The sequence below is a fragment of the Ranitomeya variabilis genome, chromosome 2 (assembly GCF_051348905.1).
Source record: "Ranitomeya variabilis isolate aRanVar5 chromosome 2, aRanVar5.hap1, whole genome shotgun sequence".
In the NCBI taxonomy this organism is placed as follows: Eukaryota; Metazoa; Chordata; class Amphibia; order Anura; family Dendrobatidae; genus Ranitomeya; species Ranitomeya variabilis.
In genome coordinates this window covers 259,565,002-259,582,441 of record NC_135233.1, presented here as the reverse complement: position 1 = coordinate 259,582,441, position 17,440 = coordinate 259,565,002, and the positions used below count along the sequence as shown (strand labels likewise).

General features: G+C 45.4%; 1 long non-coding RNA gene across 3 annotated transcripts in view; it reads left to right on the top strand.

Moving 5' to 3' along the window:
- LOC143805436 (uncharacterized) overlaps nt 1-17,440 on the top strand; it is a 513,942-nt gene that overhangs the window by 106,394 nt on the left and 390,108 nt on the right. For 2 of the 3 annotated variants that reach the window (XR_013221244.1, XR_013221242.1), the window contains one exon: nt 3,098-3,629. The exons of the other annotated variant lie outside the window; for it this stretch is intronic. This is a non-coding gene — a long non-coding RNA (uncharacterized LOC143805436). Of the gene's footprint in view, nt 1-3,097; nt 3,630-17,440 lie in introns of those variants that run through there. 3 annotated transcript variants of the gene reach the window in all.

Sequence of the window (17,440 nt, the reverse complement as noted above, 5' to 3'; positions counted from 1 at the left end):
TGCAGGGTAATGTGGGCGCTGCTGTGCAGGGTAATGTGGGCGCTGCTGTGCAGGGTAATGTGGGCGCTGCTGTGCAATGTAACGTGGGCGCTGCTGTGCAGGGTAATGTGGGCAGTGCTGTGCAGGGTAATGTGGGCGCTGCTGTGCAATGTAACGTGGGCGCTGCTGTGCAGGGTAATGTGGGCGCTGCTGTGCAGGGTAATGTGGGCGCTGCTGTGCAGGGTAATGTGGGCAGTGCTGTGCAATGTAACGTGGGCGCTGCTGTGCAGAGTAATGTGGGCGCTACTGTGCAGGGCAATGTGGGCGCTGCTGTGCAATATAACGTGGGCGCTGCTGTGCAGGGTAATGTGTGCGCTGCTGTGCAGGGTAATGTGGGCGCTGCTGTGCAGGGTAATGTGGGCGCTGCTGTGCAGGGTAATGTGGGCGCTACTGTGCAGGGCAATGTGGGGGCTGCTGTGCAATGTAACGTGGGCGCCGCTGTGCAGGGTAATGTGGGCGCTGCTGTGCAGGGTAATGTGGGCGCTACTGTGCAGGGCAATGTGGGGGCTGCTGTGCAATGTAACGTGGGCGCCGCTGTGCAGGGTAATGTGGGCACCGCTGTGTTAGATAATCCAGTTAATGAGTAAGCTGACATTGCCATAGAGGTTAATGGTGAGGAGGGTGCAGTACACTGTAATGTATAGGAGCCCCCCATTAGTTACTGGAGTAGTGGCACCCCCCATAGTGCCAGCGGTCAGCAGCCCTGGCAGGAGAGTTGCACTGGTGGTGGTTCTTCTGGTAATGCCTGGAGCCGTGGGTCACCTTTTTCGTCAGACAGCAGTTGTACTGGCCAGGCCTTTAAAGCACCACACCAGCGGGTTTTTTATTGCACTGTTGTCAGGCTGTTGGTTATAATTCTACAGATATTCTTAATTCTTATTCTTTAGAGCCCTCAGTATTACAGACGAGTGATGTGCCGGTTTTTGATGACTCCTTGGCCGTGCGCTGTACTTGTGCATTTGATGCCTCTTGATGAAGGTTCTATTATAATATCCAATATTTCTATTAGATGACAGATAATTAGGTCGGAGCGATGCTACTAGCTGACGAGGCGATCACCACCCAGGAGGAGGCGTATGGATGGATTCTGATCTACCACATCTTGATTGTGTAGTATAATGTTAGCCCTCCCCCGTCCATAATTCCACATTATAGGGGGGGTCTCATGGCCTCACAGGCCCTGAATGAAATATATTAGCTAAATCTGTGGTCGAGGTAATGCTTTGGCTGTTAGCCAAGAGCAGGTTTTATCTGGTTTTCATCTGGTTTTTGCCTTACTTTTGGCGGTTAAATTTAAAGAATTTGATTGGTTAATGTGGTCTTGGCGGGCTTTTTCTGCTGATATAAAAAGCCCCGCAGTTTGAATTCTCTTCAGTCAACGGTTATTCTGAAGAAACCGAAGATCCCGCCCACCCTCCCTTATTTTAATTGCTACCCTGTCGTGTTCATTTATTTTGTGAGGAAAATCGCCCTTTGGGTGGATTGGTGGTATGGTGGTTAAACTTACGGTTATTTATGAGTTATTAATTTAAAGAAATTGATATGTGTTTTATGGTTCTTAAAGTTACTCTAAAATAAATGACACGGCCTTTACTTCCACCTACTGTCTCTGGTGTCTTTTATTGTATGAATGGGCCTTGTGTGGCCATGAGCGCCTGCTCCAGGTCACGGTGCTCCTGCACGTCACATTTGGCTGGAAATTGCCTTTAACACTCAGACATAATTGTGTGCCATTTCCTTCCTTTGTATCTGGTGATTTGCCAGGAAGTCTGTAGAGGATGTTGATCTTTTAATGTGACCCGACCTAAAACTAGATGGACGTAGTTAAAGTTGGATAGCTGCTCCAAATTCCTTCTTTTAAGACTAATTTCACACTTGCGTTTTTCAGCTTCCATCACAATCCGTCGTTTTCTGAGAATGCAGGATCCTGCAAAAAAAATCCTGCATTTTCCCATAGACTTGTATTAGGCTACTTTCACACTAGCGTCGGTACGGGGCCGTCGTGCTGCGTCTGCCCGACGTACCGACGCAAACTGTGAAGAAAATGCCCGACGTTGGCAGCGGAAGCTGTCTTAAGAGGCTTCCGCTGCTTCATTGTAAGGTCCGGGGAGGATGGGGCGGACACGACGTGCAAAAAAAGTTACATGTAACTTTTTTTGTGGCGGCGGTGCGCCAAAACATGACGCAACCGTCGCACGACGGTTGCAACGTGTGGCACTGCGTCGCAATGCATCGGTAATGTTAGTCTATGGGGAAAAAACGCATCCTGCAGACAACTTTGCAGGACGCGTTTTTTCTCCATATCGACGCATTGCGACGTGCAGTGCACGACGCTAGTGTGAAAGTAGCCTTAGCGACGGATTGACGGATGGCCACACGTCGCGTCCGTCTTGCACTGGATGCGTCTGTATTTGGCGGACCGTCGTCACGAAAAAACGTTCAATGTGACGTCTTTTCGTACGTCGGATCCGCCAATTCCTACGGCCGGAACTCCGCCCCCTCCTCCCCGGACTTTACAATGGGCAGCGGATGCGTTGAAAAACTGCATCCACTGCTCACGTCGTGCCACATTTTCACAACGTGCGTCGGTACGTCGCCCTGACACTTAGCGACGGGCCCGTACTGACCCAAGTGTGAGAGAAGCCTAGCAAGCCGAATACAGGCCAATAAATCCTGCAATATAATATATCGTATTTGAGGCGGACGAGTTACATGTGATACTTATCAGCGCCCTGTAATGCCAGGATATGTGTGCGCTATCAGCATGTACCCAGGATGAGAGCTCTTCATTCTTAATTTCTTCTTTTGATTTTTAACCCCTGGTTGGTTTGAACATTTCGTAGCCAATCAGATATTTTGATGATCCCCAACAAAACAGAGTATTTTAGCTGATTGATGATGGTGTAGTATCAAATTTGTAAAGGAGGGAATGAAAGTACAGATGTTACAGTTTTACTCTTGAATAGTAAAGATGCAGGTTTCCCACAGCAGCACAGAGTATTTCAGCAGATAATTGTGCCCCCCTCCCCCTTTTTACTGATGACCTGTCTACTCTTAGGATCGTCTGGACAAGGAGAAGGTTGTGCGTAACATGGGCAGTGTGTATAAGGGGAGACAAGTGGAAATCGCCAGCTTCTCGCAGCGCAGGGTATTTAAGCAGAGGACATTGTTGGTGGCTATAATTACATGTTTGCTTAATTAGTCATGTTACTTCTTGAAAACATTGCATACAAACTATATCCAGAAATCATGTGTCCGCCCTCGGAGCCAGTGGATCTGTGAGCGGACGCCGTGCCGTGGGATCATAGAACTGACCCCTCTTCTGTTATACCGGCACCTCTACAAATTGCAGCTCAGTAATGATGTGTTTTGTGCTGTGGGCCCTGCACACCCTCGTTAAAGCTCTGATTTATGCACGTTCCCCAATACTGAGAGCAGCGAGGCTGGAGAAACGTGCAATCATTTCTTGATATTGTAACGTTATGTTTTCCTTCTCATTGTTATTCACCTGAAACAAGTAAAAAGTTGCCCAGTCCTCGATCTGACAGCTCTCACTGGATTGAAATGCTGCATATTTTTGCTGCAAGATATTGAAAAATTGCTGGCTGGTCAAGGACGACGAGCAAAACAATTTCTCCGAGTGTGTCAGCTCCTATTCTGTTCTATATCTAAAGATTAACATTATAGAAGGACTGGGCAATTTCTGAAAACTTCAAGCTCATATCATTTTATAGCCAGATTGTGCTGCATTTCTTGATTTTTGTGTCCAGCGATTTGTCTGTAAGTTTCTGATACATATGTAGACTATGTGCACACATTGCGGATTTGGGTGCGGATCCGCAGCAGTTTTCCATGCATTGTACAGTACCATGTAAACCTATGGAAAACCAAATCCGCTGTGCCCATGGTGCAGAAAATACCGCGCGGAAACGCTGCGTTGTATTTTCCGCAGCATGTCAATTCTTTGTGCAGCGTTTTACACCTGCTCCATAATAGGAATCCACAGATGTAAAACCTCAGGGGAAATCTGCACAAAAACGCAAGAAACGCCGTGCGTTTTACTTGCGGATTTTTCAAAAACGGTGCGGAAAAATCCGCACACGAATCCAGAACGTGGGCACATAGCCTTACACCCAGTATACAGCAGTATATGTCTCTCACTGTGTGCTGTAGTCTGCTTAGCCCGTTATACTGTACTGTGTGGTAGATACATCTTTTTCTTCCTACATGTGTTGCCATAAACTTGATTTCCTCTGGCAGATGCTCTGCAGAATGTGTGAATACACTGTGGATGTGTTTCAGTAAAAATATTTTTAACTCTCTTGGTCATTTTTAGTTCTTGGAAATCAGATGTTTTCTCTGAGCCAAATCCGTCTGTAATTTATCCTAACAATGCTCGCAGACGCCGCCTTGGCCAGGATATCACCTCCTTGCATGGCCGTGCAGTGAGTTCCTGGAGATGTGGGTATTTCCCATTTTGCATGGAAGGGTTTGCTGCAGTTGTACCCAGATCATGGTGTGTAAGGGGGTCCATTATATTCTTGAGCTTTGCCTCTGGTAGCCGGTGAGAGTCCCAGAGCTTGGACTTTGTTCCTTACATTTACTATAAAGGATGGGAAGATGTCTAGCAATGAATCTAGTGCTGGGGTGAGATAAAACACTTACTAGAATGCGACAGCAGTGAGGATGTTGTACAGCAGTACATATAAATATATTATATAAATATAAATGCTGCTGTGGGATGAGAAAAAAATCACTAGAAAGTAGTAGCATGATGGACACTGTTCAGCAGTACTGACACATGTAGATGTGAATTCATCTCTGTGGTAAGATAAAACACTTACTAGAAATGAACAGCATTGCTGACTTTAAACAGCAGTATTGAGCTATGGAGATGTGAATAGCGGCTGTATTGTTGTAGATGTGGTAAAACTTGTCATGTTTCTTTATTTTAATGAATGCACATTTGTATCAGGTCTGTTCCATGTAATTGGAAGAAATGAGATTATAACTGGTGGATGTGTCCTGAGCTGTGCTATCCTGTGCCATCAGCCCCTGCCTAGGAAAGCCTCCCATCAGACAGAGCAGGATCCAGTAATAACCTGACATCAATCACATTTCAGAGCAGTCAGGAAAGTGACATGCGTCCTTAGAGATTTATCATGTGTCTGGTAGATCTGGAGTTTAATAGACTGTATACCTATATGTACTGTAACATGCTCCACATTCAGGACCGGCTGGCTACTCCTGCTGAATTCTTGCCCGAGGACTCCTCTGCTGCAGCAAGCAATCCTCTTTCTTGCTGCTTGTCTGCTCCTGGAATCAGTACAGACTGTGAAGTCTCCTGCATCTGACACCTCCAGGTATCAGACCTGGAATTAGTGACAGCAGATGGGCACATAGTTCTCTGCACATTAAAGGGAACCTGTCACCCCGTTTTTTGAAGATGAGCTAAAAATAGCGTTAAATAGGGGCAGAGCTGGGCGTTACATTAGTGTCTTTGTGTGCCTTTATTCCCCAGCTATGCTGCTGAAATACCTTAGTAAAGTCGCTGTTTTCTGCTGTCACTCACGCTGGTCTGGTCCTATGGGCGTGGTGACAGCGCTGCTTCTCCCCCAGATCAGGCTCATCATTCCGTTGGTGGCGTAGTGGTGTGCGCATGTCCAACAGAGAATATCCACTGTCCAGGAGATGAAAAAGAGCGCGATCTGCGCTATTCGCTGTTTACCGTGGGCGCGGCCATCTTTCTGTGGCCGCGCGTGTGCAGATGGAGCGCTCTGCTGCCCGGGGCTTCAGGAAAATGGCCGCCGCGATCGCCATCTGCGCACGCGCGGAATCCCGTGGCCATTTTCCTGAAGCCCCGGGCAGCAGAGCGCTCTATCTGCACACGCGCGGCCACAGGAAAGATGGCCGCGCCCACCGGTAAACGGCTGAATAGCGCAGATCGCGCTCTTTTTCATCTCCTGGGCAATGGATATTCTCTGTTGGACATGCGCACACCACACTGGTTTGTGTTATCACATACACTTCTGTCCCAACCTCCCTTGGTCGGGAAGGAAATAGATAAGCATTTAAATAGGACCATAGCAATGTACGAGACCCCAGCATCTCCACCATCAGGGGTAATCTAGGGGACATGGATAACCTAGTGTTCCCCTAGCTCGAGGGACAGAATAGGAGCCTGTTGTGCCTTGCAATCCTGCTGACTTATGTGACACAACCCACCCAAAAATATTGTCGTAATAATTTTTATTTATATAGGGCCAACATATTCCGCAGCACTTTACAAGTAAGCAGAGAGAAACATGCACAGACAATAAAAACAATGCAATGTTAACACATTTCAACAGTTACAGGAAGGGTGAGGGCCCTGCTCGCAAGCATACAATCTATAAGGAAAAAGGGGTACACAACAGGTAGAACGTGCTGTATGTACGGTCTAGTCATTATAATAAATAAGGGTTTTCATATAAGGCTGTGTGCACACGTTGCGGATTGGTGTGTGGATTTTTCCGCACTGTTTTTTAAAAATCCGCAGGTAAACCGCACTGCGGATTACCTGCGGATTTACCGCGGTTTTTGTGCAGTTTGTGTGGATTCCACCTGCGGTTTTACACCTGCGGATTCCTATTGAGGACCAGGTGTAAACTGCTGCGGAATCCGCACAAAGAATTGACATGCTGCGGAAAAACACTGCTGCGTTTCCGCACTTTTTTTCCACAGCATGTGCACTGCGGATTTTGTTTTTCATACGTTTACATGGTACTGTACAACGCATGGAAAACAGCTGCAGATCCGCAGCGTCAAATCCCCGGCGATCCACAGTAAAATCCGCCACGTGTGCACATAGCCTAAAGCTGCATGTTCCGGTCATCAGCCAGGATCTGTCTGAGTGTACTTACCTTGTGCTATTAGGTACATGGAGGATGTGGAGACAGATAAATAGGCAGGAATTAGTTTAGTGAGTTGAGGTGATAGGCTTGTGTAAATAAATGTGTTTTTAAAGCACGTATAAAAACATACTGCCTAAATATTAGTCGGATCGTTTGGGGTAGTGCATTCCAGAAAATTGGCACAGCACGAGAGATGTCTTGGAGATGGAGGTGCTAGGTTTGGATTATGGATGATGTTAGCCCTGGATCAGTTGTAGAATGGAGCATGTGTAGGGCGATAGTCAGAAATGAGGGATGAGATATCGGGAGGTTCAGAACTGTGGAGAGGTTTGTGGGTGAGAGAGATGTTTGTATTGTATTCTGTAGCAAATGGGTAACCAGTGCAAGGACTGGCGCTGACTCTCAAGGTGCAGTATGTATGACACTTGGGGTAAGGGACAATGAGGCTAACATTCGAGGAACAGAACAATGAGTCAGTGGTCACAATTTTCGTCTTCCACACCTGTTGTTGCGCTACTCTGGGACATTGATTCTATGAACCCTCTTCTCCCACTTCTTTGCTTTCCGTGGTCTACATAATTAAGGTTTTTCTGCACCTTTACCTCTCTGGTTCGCATTCTTCAAGCTCTAGTGTGTTTGTAACTTTTCTTCTTTCCTTTTCCTCCACTTTCCTGAGGCTTTGCATCAAGGCTTTGTAGCAACTGCTGCTTGGAATACAAAGTAATTGAGTTCTGCAGTAATCAGTTCCTAGATTTTTATTCCTCTTTATATTCAGTGTTTTATTCAAATGTTTAGAAGGCGCAGTAATAATTACTAATAGGCATGTAGACGGTCACTGAGAAGATGAGGGAGGTCTTACTCCTGACAGCATAGTGTGATGACATTGCACTGAAGACTTCTCCAATCAGCCCAAGAGTCAGAGTGAAATCAGGGCCTGAGGATGTGTTGCACTGGGATATCCTGTGATTAGTGAACATCATTAGTCGTTGGTAAAACTACCCTGTACAGATTGCATTTAGGTGGGACAAACATGTAATATTTAACCCCTTAACGACCAGAGGTATTTTTTGGTTTTGAATTTTCATTTTTTGATCCCCTTCTTCTCAGAGTCATAACTTTTTTTTTTTTGTCAAAATGGCCATGTGAGGGCTTATTTTTTGTGGGACGAGTTGTACTATTGAACAACAGCATTGGTTTTAACATATCGTGTACTGGAAAACGGGAAAAAAATTCCAAGTGCGATGAAATTGTAAAAAAGTGCAATCCCACAGTTGTGGTGTTTTTTGTTTTTTTTTCACCATGTTCACTAAATGCTAAAACTGACCTGCCATTATAATTCTCCAGCTCATTACAAGTTCATAGACACCAAACATGTCTAGGTTCTTTTTTATTTAAGTGGTGAAAAAAATTTCCAAAGTTTGTTAAAAAAAATTAGTAAAAAATGCGCCATTTTACGATACCCGTAGCGTCTCCATTTTTCATGATCTCGGGTTGGGTGAGGGCTTATTTTTTGCGTGCCGAGCTGACATTTTTAATGATACCATTTTGGTGCAGATAAGATCATTTGATCTCCCGTTATTACATTTTAATGCAATGTTGCGGCAACCAAAAAATGTAATTCAGGCGTTTTTACTTTTTTCCTCATTACGCCATTTAGCGATCGGGTTAATTCTTTTTTTATATTGATCAGGCGATTCTGAACGCAGCGATACCAAATATGTATATGTTTGTTTTTTTATTGTTTGATTTGAACTTTTATATATTTGTTTGTTTTTTTTTATATTTTTAAAAACATTTTTCTTTTTTTTACTTTTGGCATGCTTCAATTGTCTCCATGGGAGACTAGAAGTCGCCATAATCTGATTGGCTCTGCTACATACAGGCGGCGCTCATAGCAATCCAGCAATGACAACCATAGAGGTCTGCTGAAGACCTCTGGTGGTCATGCCAACCCTTCGGTGACCGGCGATCACGTGACAGGGTCACCGATGGGCGGGATTTCTGGCACACTTGCCGGAAGTGCGCATTAAATGCTGCTGTCAGAGATTGACAGCGGCATTTAACTAGTTACTAGCCGCTGGTGGATCGTGATTCTACCCATGGCTGTTAGAGGCACGTGTCAGCTGTTCAAAACAGCTGACATGTTTTGGAAAAGATGTGGCCTCAGCGCTGGAGCCCACATCAAAGGGAGGGAGTCTGAGATCGGCGTACTATTACGCCCAATGTCAGAAAAGGGTAAGGGGATTTCCTGACTTTCCATGGGCAGATGACATTGGGTAAAAGAAGGGTTCCAATGCCCAAATTCAAAGAGCCCCTGTAGTCGGAAGGGGGGAGGGGGCTGAGGGGAGTCTGGATGTGGGGGGCTGAGAGGAGTCTGGAGGTGGAAGACTACATCAATAGTTAGAGGAGTGAGGGTCTTGCTTTGAAGCTTAAAATCTATAAGAAAAAAAGGAGGGACACAATCGACACAATCGGTAGAACATGCTTGTCATGTAAGGTCCAGCTATAACTATAATAAATAGGGGTTATGATTATAAAGCTGCATGATCCAGTTATCAGCCAGTATCTGTCTGGGTGCAGTTACCAAGTGCTATTGGGTGCTTGGAGGATGTGGAGACAGATGAGTAGGGGGAGCAGATTCTGAGGAAATTTTAGAAAGTGGGAACAGAGAAGGGTTAGATTAGTGAAGTGAGGTTATAGGTTTGTCTAAAGAGATGTGTTTTTAAAGCACACTTAAAAAAGTGGAGGCTAGGTATTAATCTGATCATCAGGGGTTGTGCATTCCAGAAAACTGGTACAGCACGAGAGAAGTCTTGGAGACGGAAGTGGGAAGTTCGTCTTAGTCTTAGATCAGTTGTAGAATGGGGAGGCCTGGTAGGGTGATAAACAGAAATAAGTGAGATGTAGAGAGGCACAGATGGTGGAGGAGATGTCAGGCTGTTCAGAACTGTGACGAGGATGGGTATGGTGATAGACAAAGATGATGAAGGAGATGTCGGGCGATGCAGCACTGTGGAGAGGACGGGTATGGTGATATACATAGATGATGGAGGAGATGTAGAATGTTGCAGCACTGTGGAGAGGATGGGTATGGTGATATATATATAGATGAGGGAGAAGATGGTGCAGCACTGTGGAGAGGATGGGTATGGTGATATACATAGATGAAGGAGAAGATGGTGCAGCACTGTGGAGAGGACAGTCATGGGGATAGACAGATGATGGAGATGTGGTATGCTTCAGCACTGTGGAGAGCTTTGTGTGTGAGAGTGATAAGTTCAAATTGGACTCTAACTTTGTGTTTCTTTTCTCTTAGTTTATCACAGTTGACTGACACAGTCTCAGCCATCGGTGCATATGGGATATAGCTTCCCTTGGTTCAGTGCACTTGTCCTGCGTTTGACTCTTCGGAGCATTCCCTTCTGTGCTGAGCTGTGCTATATGCATATGTGATGTCCTGCAGCACTGTGAATGCAGCTCTGGATTTAACTTATGATCTTATGCAACTGAGATTCAAAAACGTAATGTAGCTACACTCATTTTCAGGATGCAGAAACAATTATTACTAAATGTTGTTTTCTCTGAGGGTCAGGTCGTGAGGCTATTGCATGAAATCCTCTGTCCTGGTACATCGGCTTGGATCTGCCCCTAAACAGTGCTAGTACAAGGCTAGGTAACTTTAGTGGTGTCTGTTGACTCCAAATTGCAAGTGAAGATGCAAAATCTTTTCCATTTGTGAAAGACCCAGCGAGCTCTACAGAAATGGTGACTTTGGTGTAATAACATTTATTGCAGCCCTTTGTACATATGGAGCCAGATGAAGTGTGAGGATGCAAGTGTGACGACCCCTCCAGCCAGACTGGCAATCTGGCAATTCTGGCAAATGCCAGAAGGGCTTTTCGGGTTGTGGGCCGCCTTGTCTGCAATGTTGTTAACAGAATCGGTGTTCTCAAGACACCCATACTGTTAAGAGTTGTGATGGAGCACAAAGTCGCTGACTCCGTCACTTACCCCAGCAGTCCACCGGTATCATTAGAAATATTGGTCTTGTAGTAAATCTTGCTTTCCTCCATCCAGAGTAATATTAGTAATATATCCCATCTAGTGCTTGGGGATGGGGACAGCATGGGCCTGTGTGATTTCAAATACCAGGACTGAATTTCAGCCCTAGTCCGTACCTGCCTTCAGCACAGAACATGACATCCGACAACAGCTGAGACGACCGCCCCTTGCTGCGAACGCTCAATAGACGTCTGATTCTAAATTACTATTTTATTCTGTGTTTCTGTCAATATCCCCCATTCAGCTGCATCTGGGGACGGACGTCAGCCAGCCTGGAAAATACATGTTAATTGGCTTCTGATTTAAGCTTTGGGTGAAGGTTTTTTTTCTTCTCCTGATTTTGTTCGCACCTCATTGTCAGCACTGGCTGAATGATATCAATCAGTTTTCACTCCTCGGCAGACAGGATTTTAATCACAGCAGTTTGTTCTAAAGCTGAAAGCGGGCGGAGCGCTTCCCATAAAGATGGATCCAGCTGAATGTGCAGCACTAGAACCAGGGTGATGTGTACAGTATGGGGGAGATGACCACCATAGATAAAGGATGCTGGGAGCAGTAGCATAACTGGGAGCTTTTGGGCCCCAATGCGAACTCTCCAACAGGGCCCCCAACTATCACAGGTCCAAGAAAACCTTTTAGGGCTCATACTCACTTGCGAGAAACTCAGATGAGTCTAACTCTAACTCCACAGACACTACAGAAATAATGGGACCCTCCCCATACTCCTGCGTGACCATCTATTACATAATTGCCCCTGTCTACAGCGGATGCCATAGAATATACACAAGCTATATTATACATTTGGTTTCATTATTACCCTCCAGAACCTATCCCAAACCGTAACCCTTGATTACTGAAGGTCCCCTGCTGAACTAACCCTTTAAAATGGTCATACAGCTTGACTAAACAATGGGAGAGATTGGCGGGTACTAGTTGCCTCTACTGCCTGTTATCTTGACAGGAACAGGTGAAAACCCAACCTGTTCTATTCTAGTTTTTCTCAACCTTTCAGTTTCAAAGCAAAGAAGGGAAACAAAAATAACAGGACCCCCGTTATGACTCCCCTCCCCTCTGTATATGCCCTCGATTGAGGATTCTGCAGAATTTGCCTTGTAGATGTTTCTCTCCATCTCTTGACTTTGATTCACATAGATCTCCTCCTGCGCACTTATTTAGTCTGTTCTGACAATCGATGCGACTCTCCAATTAAGCTGACAGCGCCAAAGTCTTCCCAATCATCGTGCCGACCTGCAGCAAACATCAATATATGAAGCCATGGGCTCCAGCAACAAAGGCGAGGAGCGGAGAATACGCATCTGTGTCAGCGGCGGTTTACACACACGGGTCATATACCTGATGATGGACTTAACAGGGTGTCGCTTTTTGGCTCCAGCTCACTGGTGATAAATCACATTGTGTCAGGAGATCATTTTACATTGATTATGAAGTAATTCTTCATCTTTCTAGTTTATATCAGACGATTCCGTAGAAGATCTGTATTTTATCTACTGAAATGCCGTGCACCCATATCCTTGTACATAAGCACCTATCGGTACACCTGCAACTGCCCAAGATTTTGTCTGGCAGCAGGAAGCAAGGCGTGGGAACAGTAGAGGAAAAATGGTCAATTTGCGGTACAATATCTTCTTGGTCCCGGACATGATTGAACGGGAGCCTCCTACTGTCAGGGCAGGTAGTTCAACAGCGGTAGGGCCACAGGATCAGTATCGCTCACTGGTTTACGGCAAGCTGGGAGTTGCAGCTTTGCAGCAGCTGGAGAGACACTACTGATACCACTGATACTTATATCAGTGCTCTATGGCATCCTTGGAGTTGCATGTTTGGAACAGCTGGGGACGTGGAACATCTACTTTATGGCATGCTGGATGGTTGTAGCTTTGCAGCAGCTGTAGGTCCACAGAATGAGGATCACTACTTTACAGCATGAGCGGAGAGTTGTAGGTTTACAGCAGCTGTAGGTCTATGTGATGAGGATCACTGCTTTATGGCATGCTGGAGGTTGTAGCTTTGCAGTAGCTGTAGGTCCACAGGATGAGGATCATCGCTTCACGGCATGCTGGAGGTTGTAGCTTTGCAGTAGCTGTAGCATACTTCACAACTTTTGAAGAACAGAAAGAGGGACATATGATGCGGCGCATTTAGCACGCTGCTGCAAATTTTGGCCACGCCCCTGGCTACACTCCATTCCATGCCCATTTACCATTTTTCTCCCCCAGCAGGAAGAGATGTTGGAAGAGCGGTTGCAGCAGCTGTAGGTCTACAGGATGAGGATCACTGCTTTATGGCATGCTGGATGGTGGTAGCTTTGCAGCAGCTGTAGGTCTTCAGGATGAGGAGCACTGCTTTATGGCATGCTGAAACTGTTTCATGCCAAATAATAATAATAATATGAGGTGCTGGAGACCACTGATCTACAATATTAATTCTGATGTCAACAGAAGTGGCACATGGAGACCCTGAGATTCAGTACTCTATAAGGCATTTCCCATAAAAGCAATGATGAAAGGGGGGCAGGTATAATTCTATAGCGCGGCATCAACAGGCAATTCCTTAATATACATGTATTCAGGAAGTTGCTGGTCCGGCGCCGTCACCAGAAACGCTATAAATTAGGGAATATTAATGTGTCCCTAAATGGACCTTCCCCATCGGGATTCCTATAGAAATATAAAGTGTCCGCCATGTATTGGAGGTGCCCAGCGCCGCCTGTTGTGTTCACACATCTTTATTCTGATGTGCTGTAAGACTTCTCTACTGTCAGGGATATAAATATAGTTCTCACCAAAATGTTCTGTACATGAGAAGTAATGTTCTCATCCTTAATTATAGGTGTGAGTTTCACCATTGTTGACAGTGTGGTGGTGACACGTTGCGCTGAGTGTCGGAGTGGGAAGCAGGATAATTGTCAATGATGGTCTATATTTACCTATCCATCTGTTCTCACAAGATGCCACATGTTATTCCTGGGCGAAGACTTCGAACAGATATCGCAAACAGCAATTAAGGGTGCGACGGCCATCGAGCAACGGTCCTCTGAACAATGAGAATCTGTCACGCAGGGCGAGAAACGATTGGATTATTGGGGGTTTGGTGCTTTAGAGATATAAATTAGAGGATAGTTTCTTCAGGAGAATCCAGGTATATGATGAGGTGACAATACGATGTCATTATCTTCAGAAGATGATACCTGGAGTAGATGTGGGAAAATTTAGGTATCGGGACATGAGACATAGGCAGGGTTGGATACAGCATCTTGGCTCTATATGGCAGCAGCAGCGGCTTAAAGGGGTTTTCTCACAAACAAAGTTCATTTTAATCAATAGATCTTGGAATAATAAGAATTTCCACAATTGTATGGGTTTAAAAAAAGAATGTTCCTGTGCGGAGATAATCTTATAAATGTGCCCCTGCTGTGTACTATCTAATGGCCGTGTCTGACCGTACAGGAAAATGGTCTGATCATACATCTCCTGGGCAGGGAGGGACACAAAAGAGAGAATTAAAATTAACTTTGTTCATGGGAAAACCGCTTTAAGGGTGACATCATCTCTGATCGGAGTCGATCACTTTCCCTTTTCTCGCTATCTGTGTCCAACCCACCATGAAGACTTTTATTAGCCATAACTCAGCACATAGCTCCCCCCTCGGTGACAACTACTTGAGTGAATTGCAGCACCCAACGAGATCTGTGCGCTCAGTACATGGAGAGGATCCTATCTGGCTGTCACATGGGATTTCTAGAGTCTTGTGTTAGAGACTCCATTCTCTGCTGTCAGATGGGCAGGTTCAGTGTCTATAGCTCCAGAGATCAGACGTTATGAACTCAATTGCTGGATCTACCAAGAATTTTGTTGAAGACCCTGTGTTGTCATCTCCAGTTCTGAATGGACCCTTCCTCCTTCTCTCTCATGAACCCTCCAGTTTTGGTCTCCCTCAGATATATTACTATGTCACTAGCTCCTCTGTTCCTTCTTCCCCTGTTTTGGTCATGCCACCGGTGCCCCTCTCGTGTATTTTCTTGTTATGTCATTAGCCTTTGGCTTTTTGTCGCTGTCTCATTCTCATTCATTGAATCTCATTCATTGTGCTTTTGCTGTTGATGAAATGAAGTGGCCGGTTATCAGAGAAGAATTATACCTTGTTGTTGTAAGACTGCGGCTCATTCATGAAGAGCGGTGACCTCTGTAGCCATGTATCGTAGCTTCATACAGTGACACATCCAGGACTCCCATTATACTTTGCTGAACTGGTGACCGATGGCAGTTTGACAGCTAAGAAGAAGAAAAAAATGTACAGAAGTGATGAAAGGTTATAAATGGGGGAACAAGATAGATCAATATCTACTATACATGAATCAACAGATTGCAGAACCCTATACGCTTATACAGTATACAGTTCCGAGCACTGCGGGGCCAGTCATAGGCTGCAGGCATCTTCAGCCAGTTACTTCCCTGCCTGCTCCTTGAATGAAGGTTTTCCTTTCTCCATTACATCCCCCATATCTGTCCTTCTACAATTCTTCTATATTCAATGTAATTCGCGATTTCTTTTAGTAAAGTTCAGAATTTTAATATTTCTTTACATAATATAGCATCATCTGGTGTTTAGTGTATAACCATGTGTATTTATCCACCTAAGGAGCTGAGTGCTGGAGGACACACAATGTCAGTCCTTTCCACCTAATGAGCTGAGTGCTGGAGAACACACAATCTCAGTCCCTTCCACCTAATGAGCTGAGTGCTGGAGGACACACAATCTCAGTCCCTTCCACCTAATGAGCTGAGTGCTGGAGAACACACAATCTCAGTCCTTTCCACCTAATGAGCTGAGTGCTGGAGGACACACAATCTCAGTCCCTTCCACCTAATGAGCTGAGTGGTGGAGGACACACATACTCAGTCCTTTCCACTTAATGAGCTGAATCCTGTAGGAAACACATGCTCGGTCCCCTCCACCTAATGAGCTGGGCCCTGGAGGACACACGCTCAGTCACAAACACATAATGAGCCGAAATGCTGGAGGACACACATGCTCAGTAACCTCCTCCTAATGAGCTGAGAACTGGAAGACACATGCTCTCACACCTCAACCTAATGAGCCGAGTCCTGGAGGACACACATGCTTAGTCCCCTCCACATAATGAACCGACCACTGGAGGAAACACATGCTTATTCACATCCACCTAATATGCAGAGTACTAGAGGACACATATGCTCAATCACTCTTCCTACACAGCCTGGTCTCTGCATAGTGATCCTCTGTTCACTACAACAAAGTCAATAAAAATGAGTAAGTAACAGATCCTCTGTAGTACATGGCTGTAAAGCTGAGTACATGCCTTCTATAAGAGGAGCTGCCCGAAGGGGAAGGAGACTGATCCTGTCCAGAGTCTCTGGTACATGGCTGTAAAGCTTAGCGGACGTTGCTGAAGGCTCCATGGTACAATTATTTAGAGAATCAAGGTGACCCCAAGCCCAATAGGGCCTTATCCAAGGGCGGAAAATATATTAGGTGAAAAATCGGGAACTGCTCACCTATAAGGGTTGTATTAACCCCCAACAAAGGACTCAAGATGGATCAGTTGCTTCAGCACCCACAGAATGGGAATCCTGTTGTACTGATCAATTAGTGGGAGAATGAGGGTAATAGTCGATGCTGTCTGTGTGGATGGCAAAGAACAGCAATATGGATTCATGCGATTTATTCTCTACGCGTTTCAAAGTTGAACCAACTTCTTCCTGCGGAAACCACAGTATGTGCACTATATGATCCTGTGGTGCTTCTGAGGAAGAAGTTAGGTCAACAGAGAATAAGCCCCATGAACCCATATTGCCGTTTCTTACAATCCACATTTGCAGTGCGGACTATCACCCTCATTCTCACACCAATTGTATGCTACAATTAGCTTTCTGCAGAGGAACGGGAACTAAATAGCTGCCTGCCAGAGGGGAAAGGAGACTGACTGGGAGCTTTCTATGGACTCTATTTTTATCTTCAAGACAAGGAAGGAGACTAACTGGGAAATAACTTTGCTCTATATTTACATCTGGCCGAGTGGGACAGAGATGGGTGGAGATGTGGAGCAGGGGCAATGGAAGACACAGAGGGCGTGCGACAGGTTGTGTGAGTGCCGCTCCATCTCCTTGTATAAATTAGCATAGCTGCTCACAGGGAAGCAAAGAATGTAAAAAATGAAATCGATAAGGATAACGGGACTTTTTATATGAGCCCAATTTGTGAGAGAACCCCTTTAATATCGGCCCCATTGCGGTGAGATTGAGTGACCTATGAAATATTGGACGTGTAGGAATGGGCCGAGTGTGACATTAATATTCAGTCCTCTGTTTCCAGCTGGCTCCTATGAAGGGGCTCCAATGCCGGATCGTTCTGTCGGTCGTCCATTAGGATCTTTGTAATGCAATGAC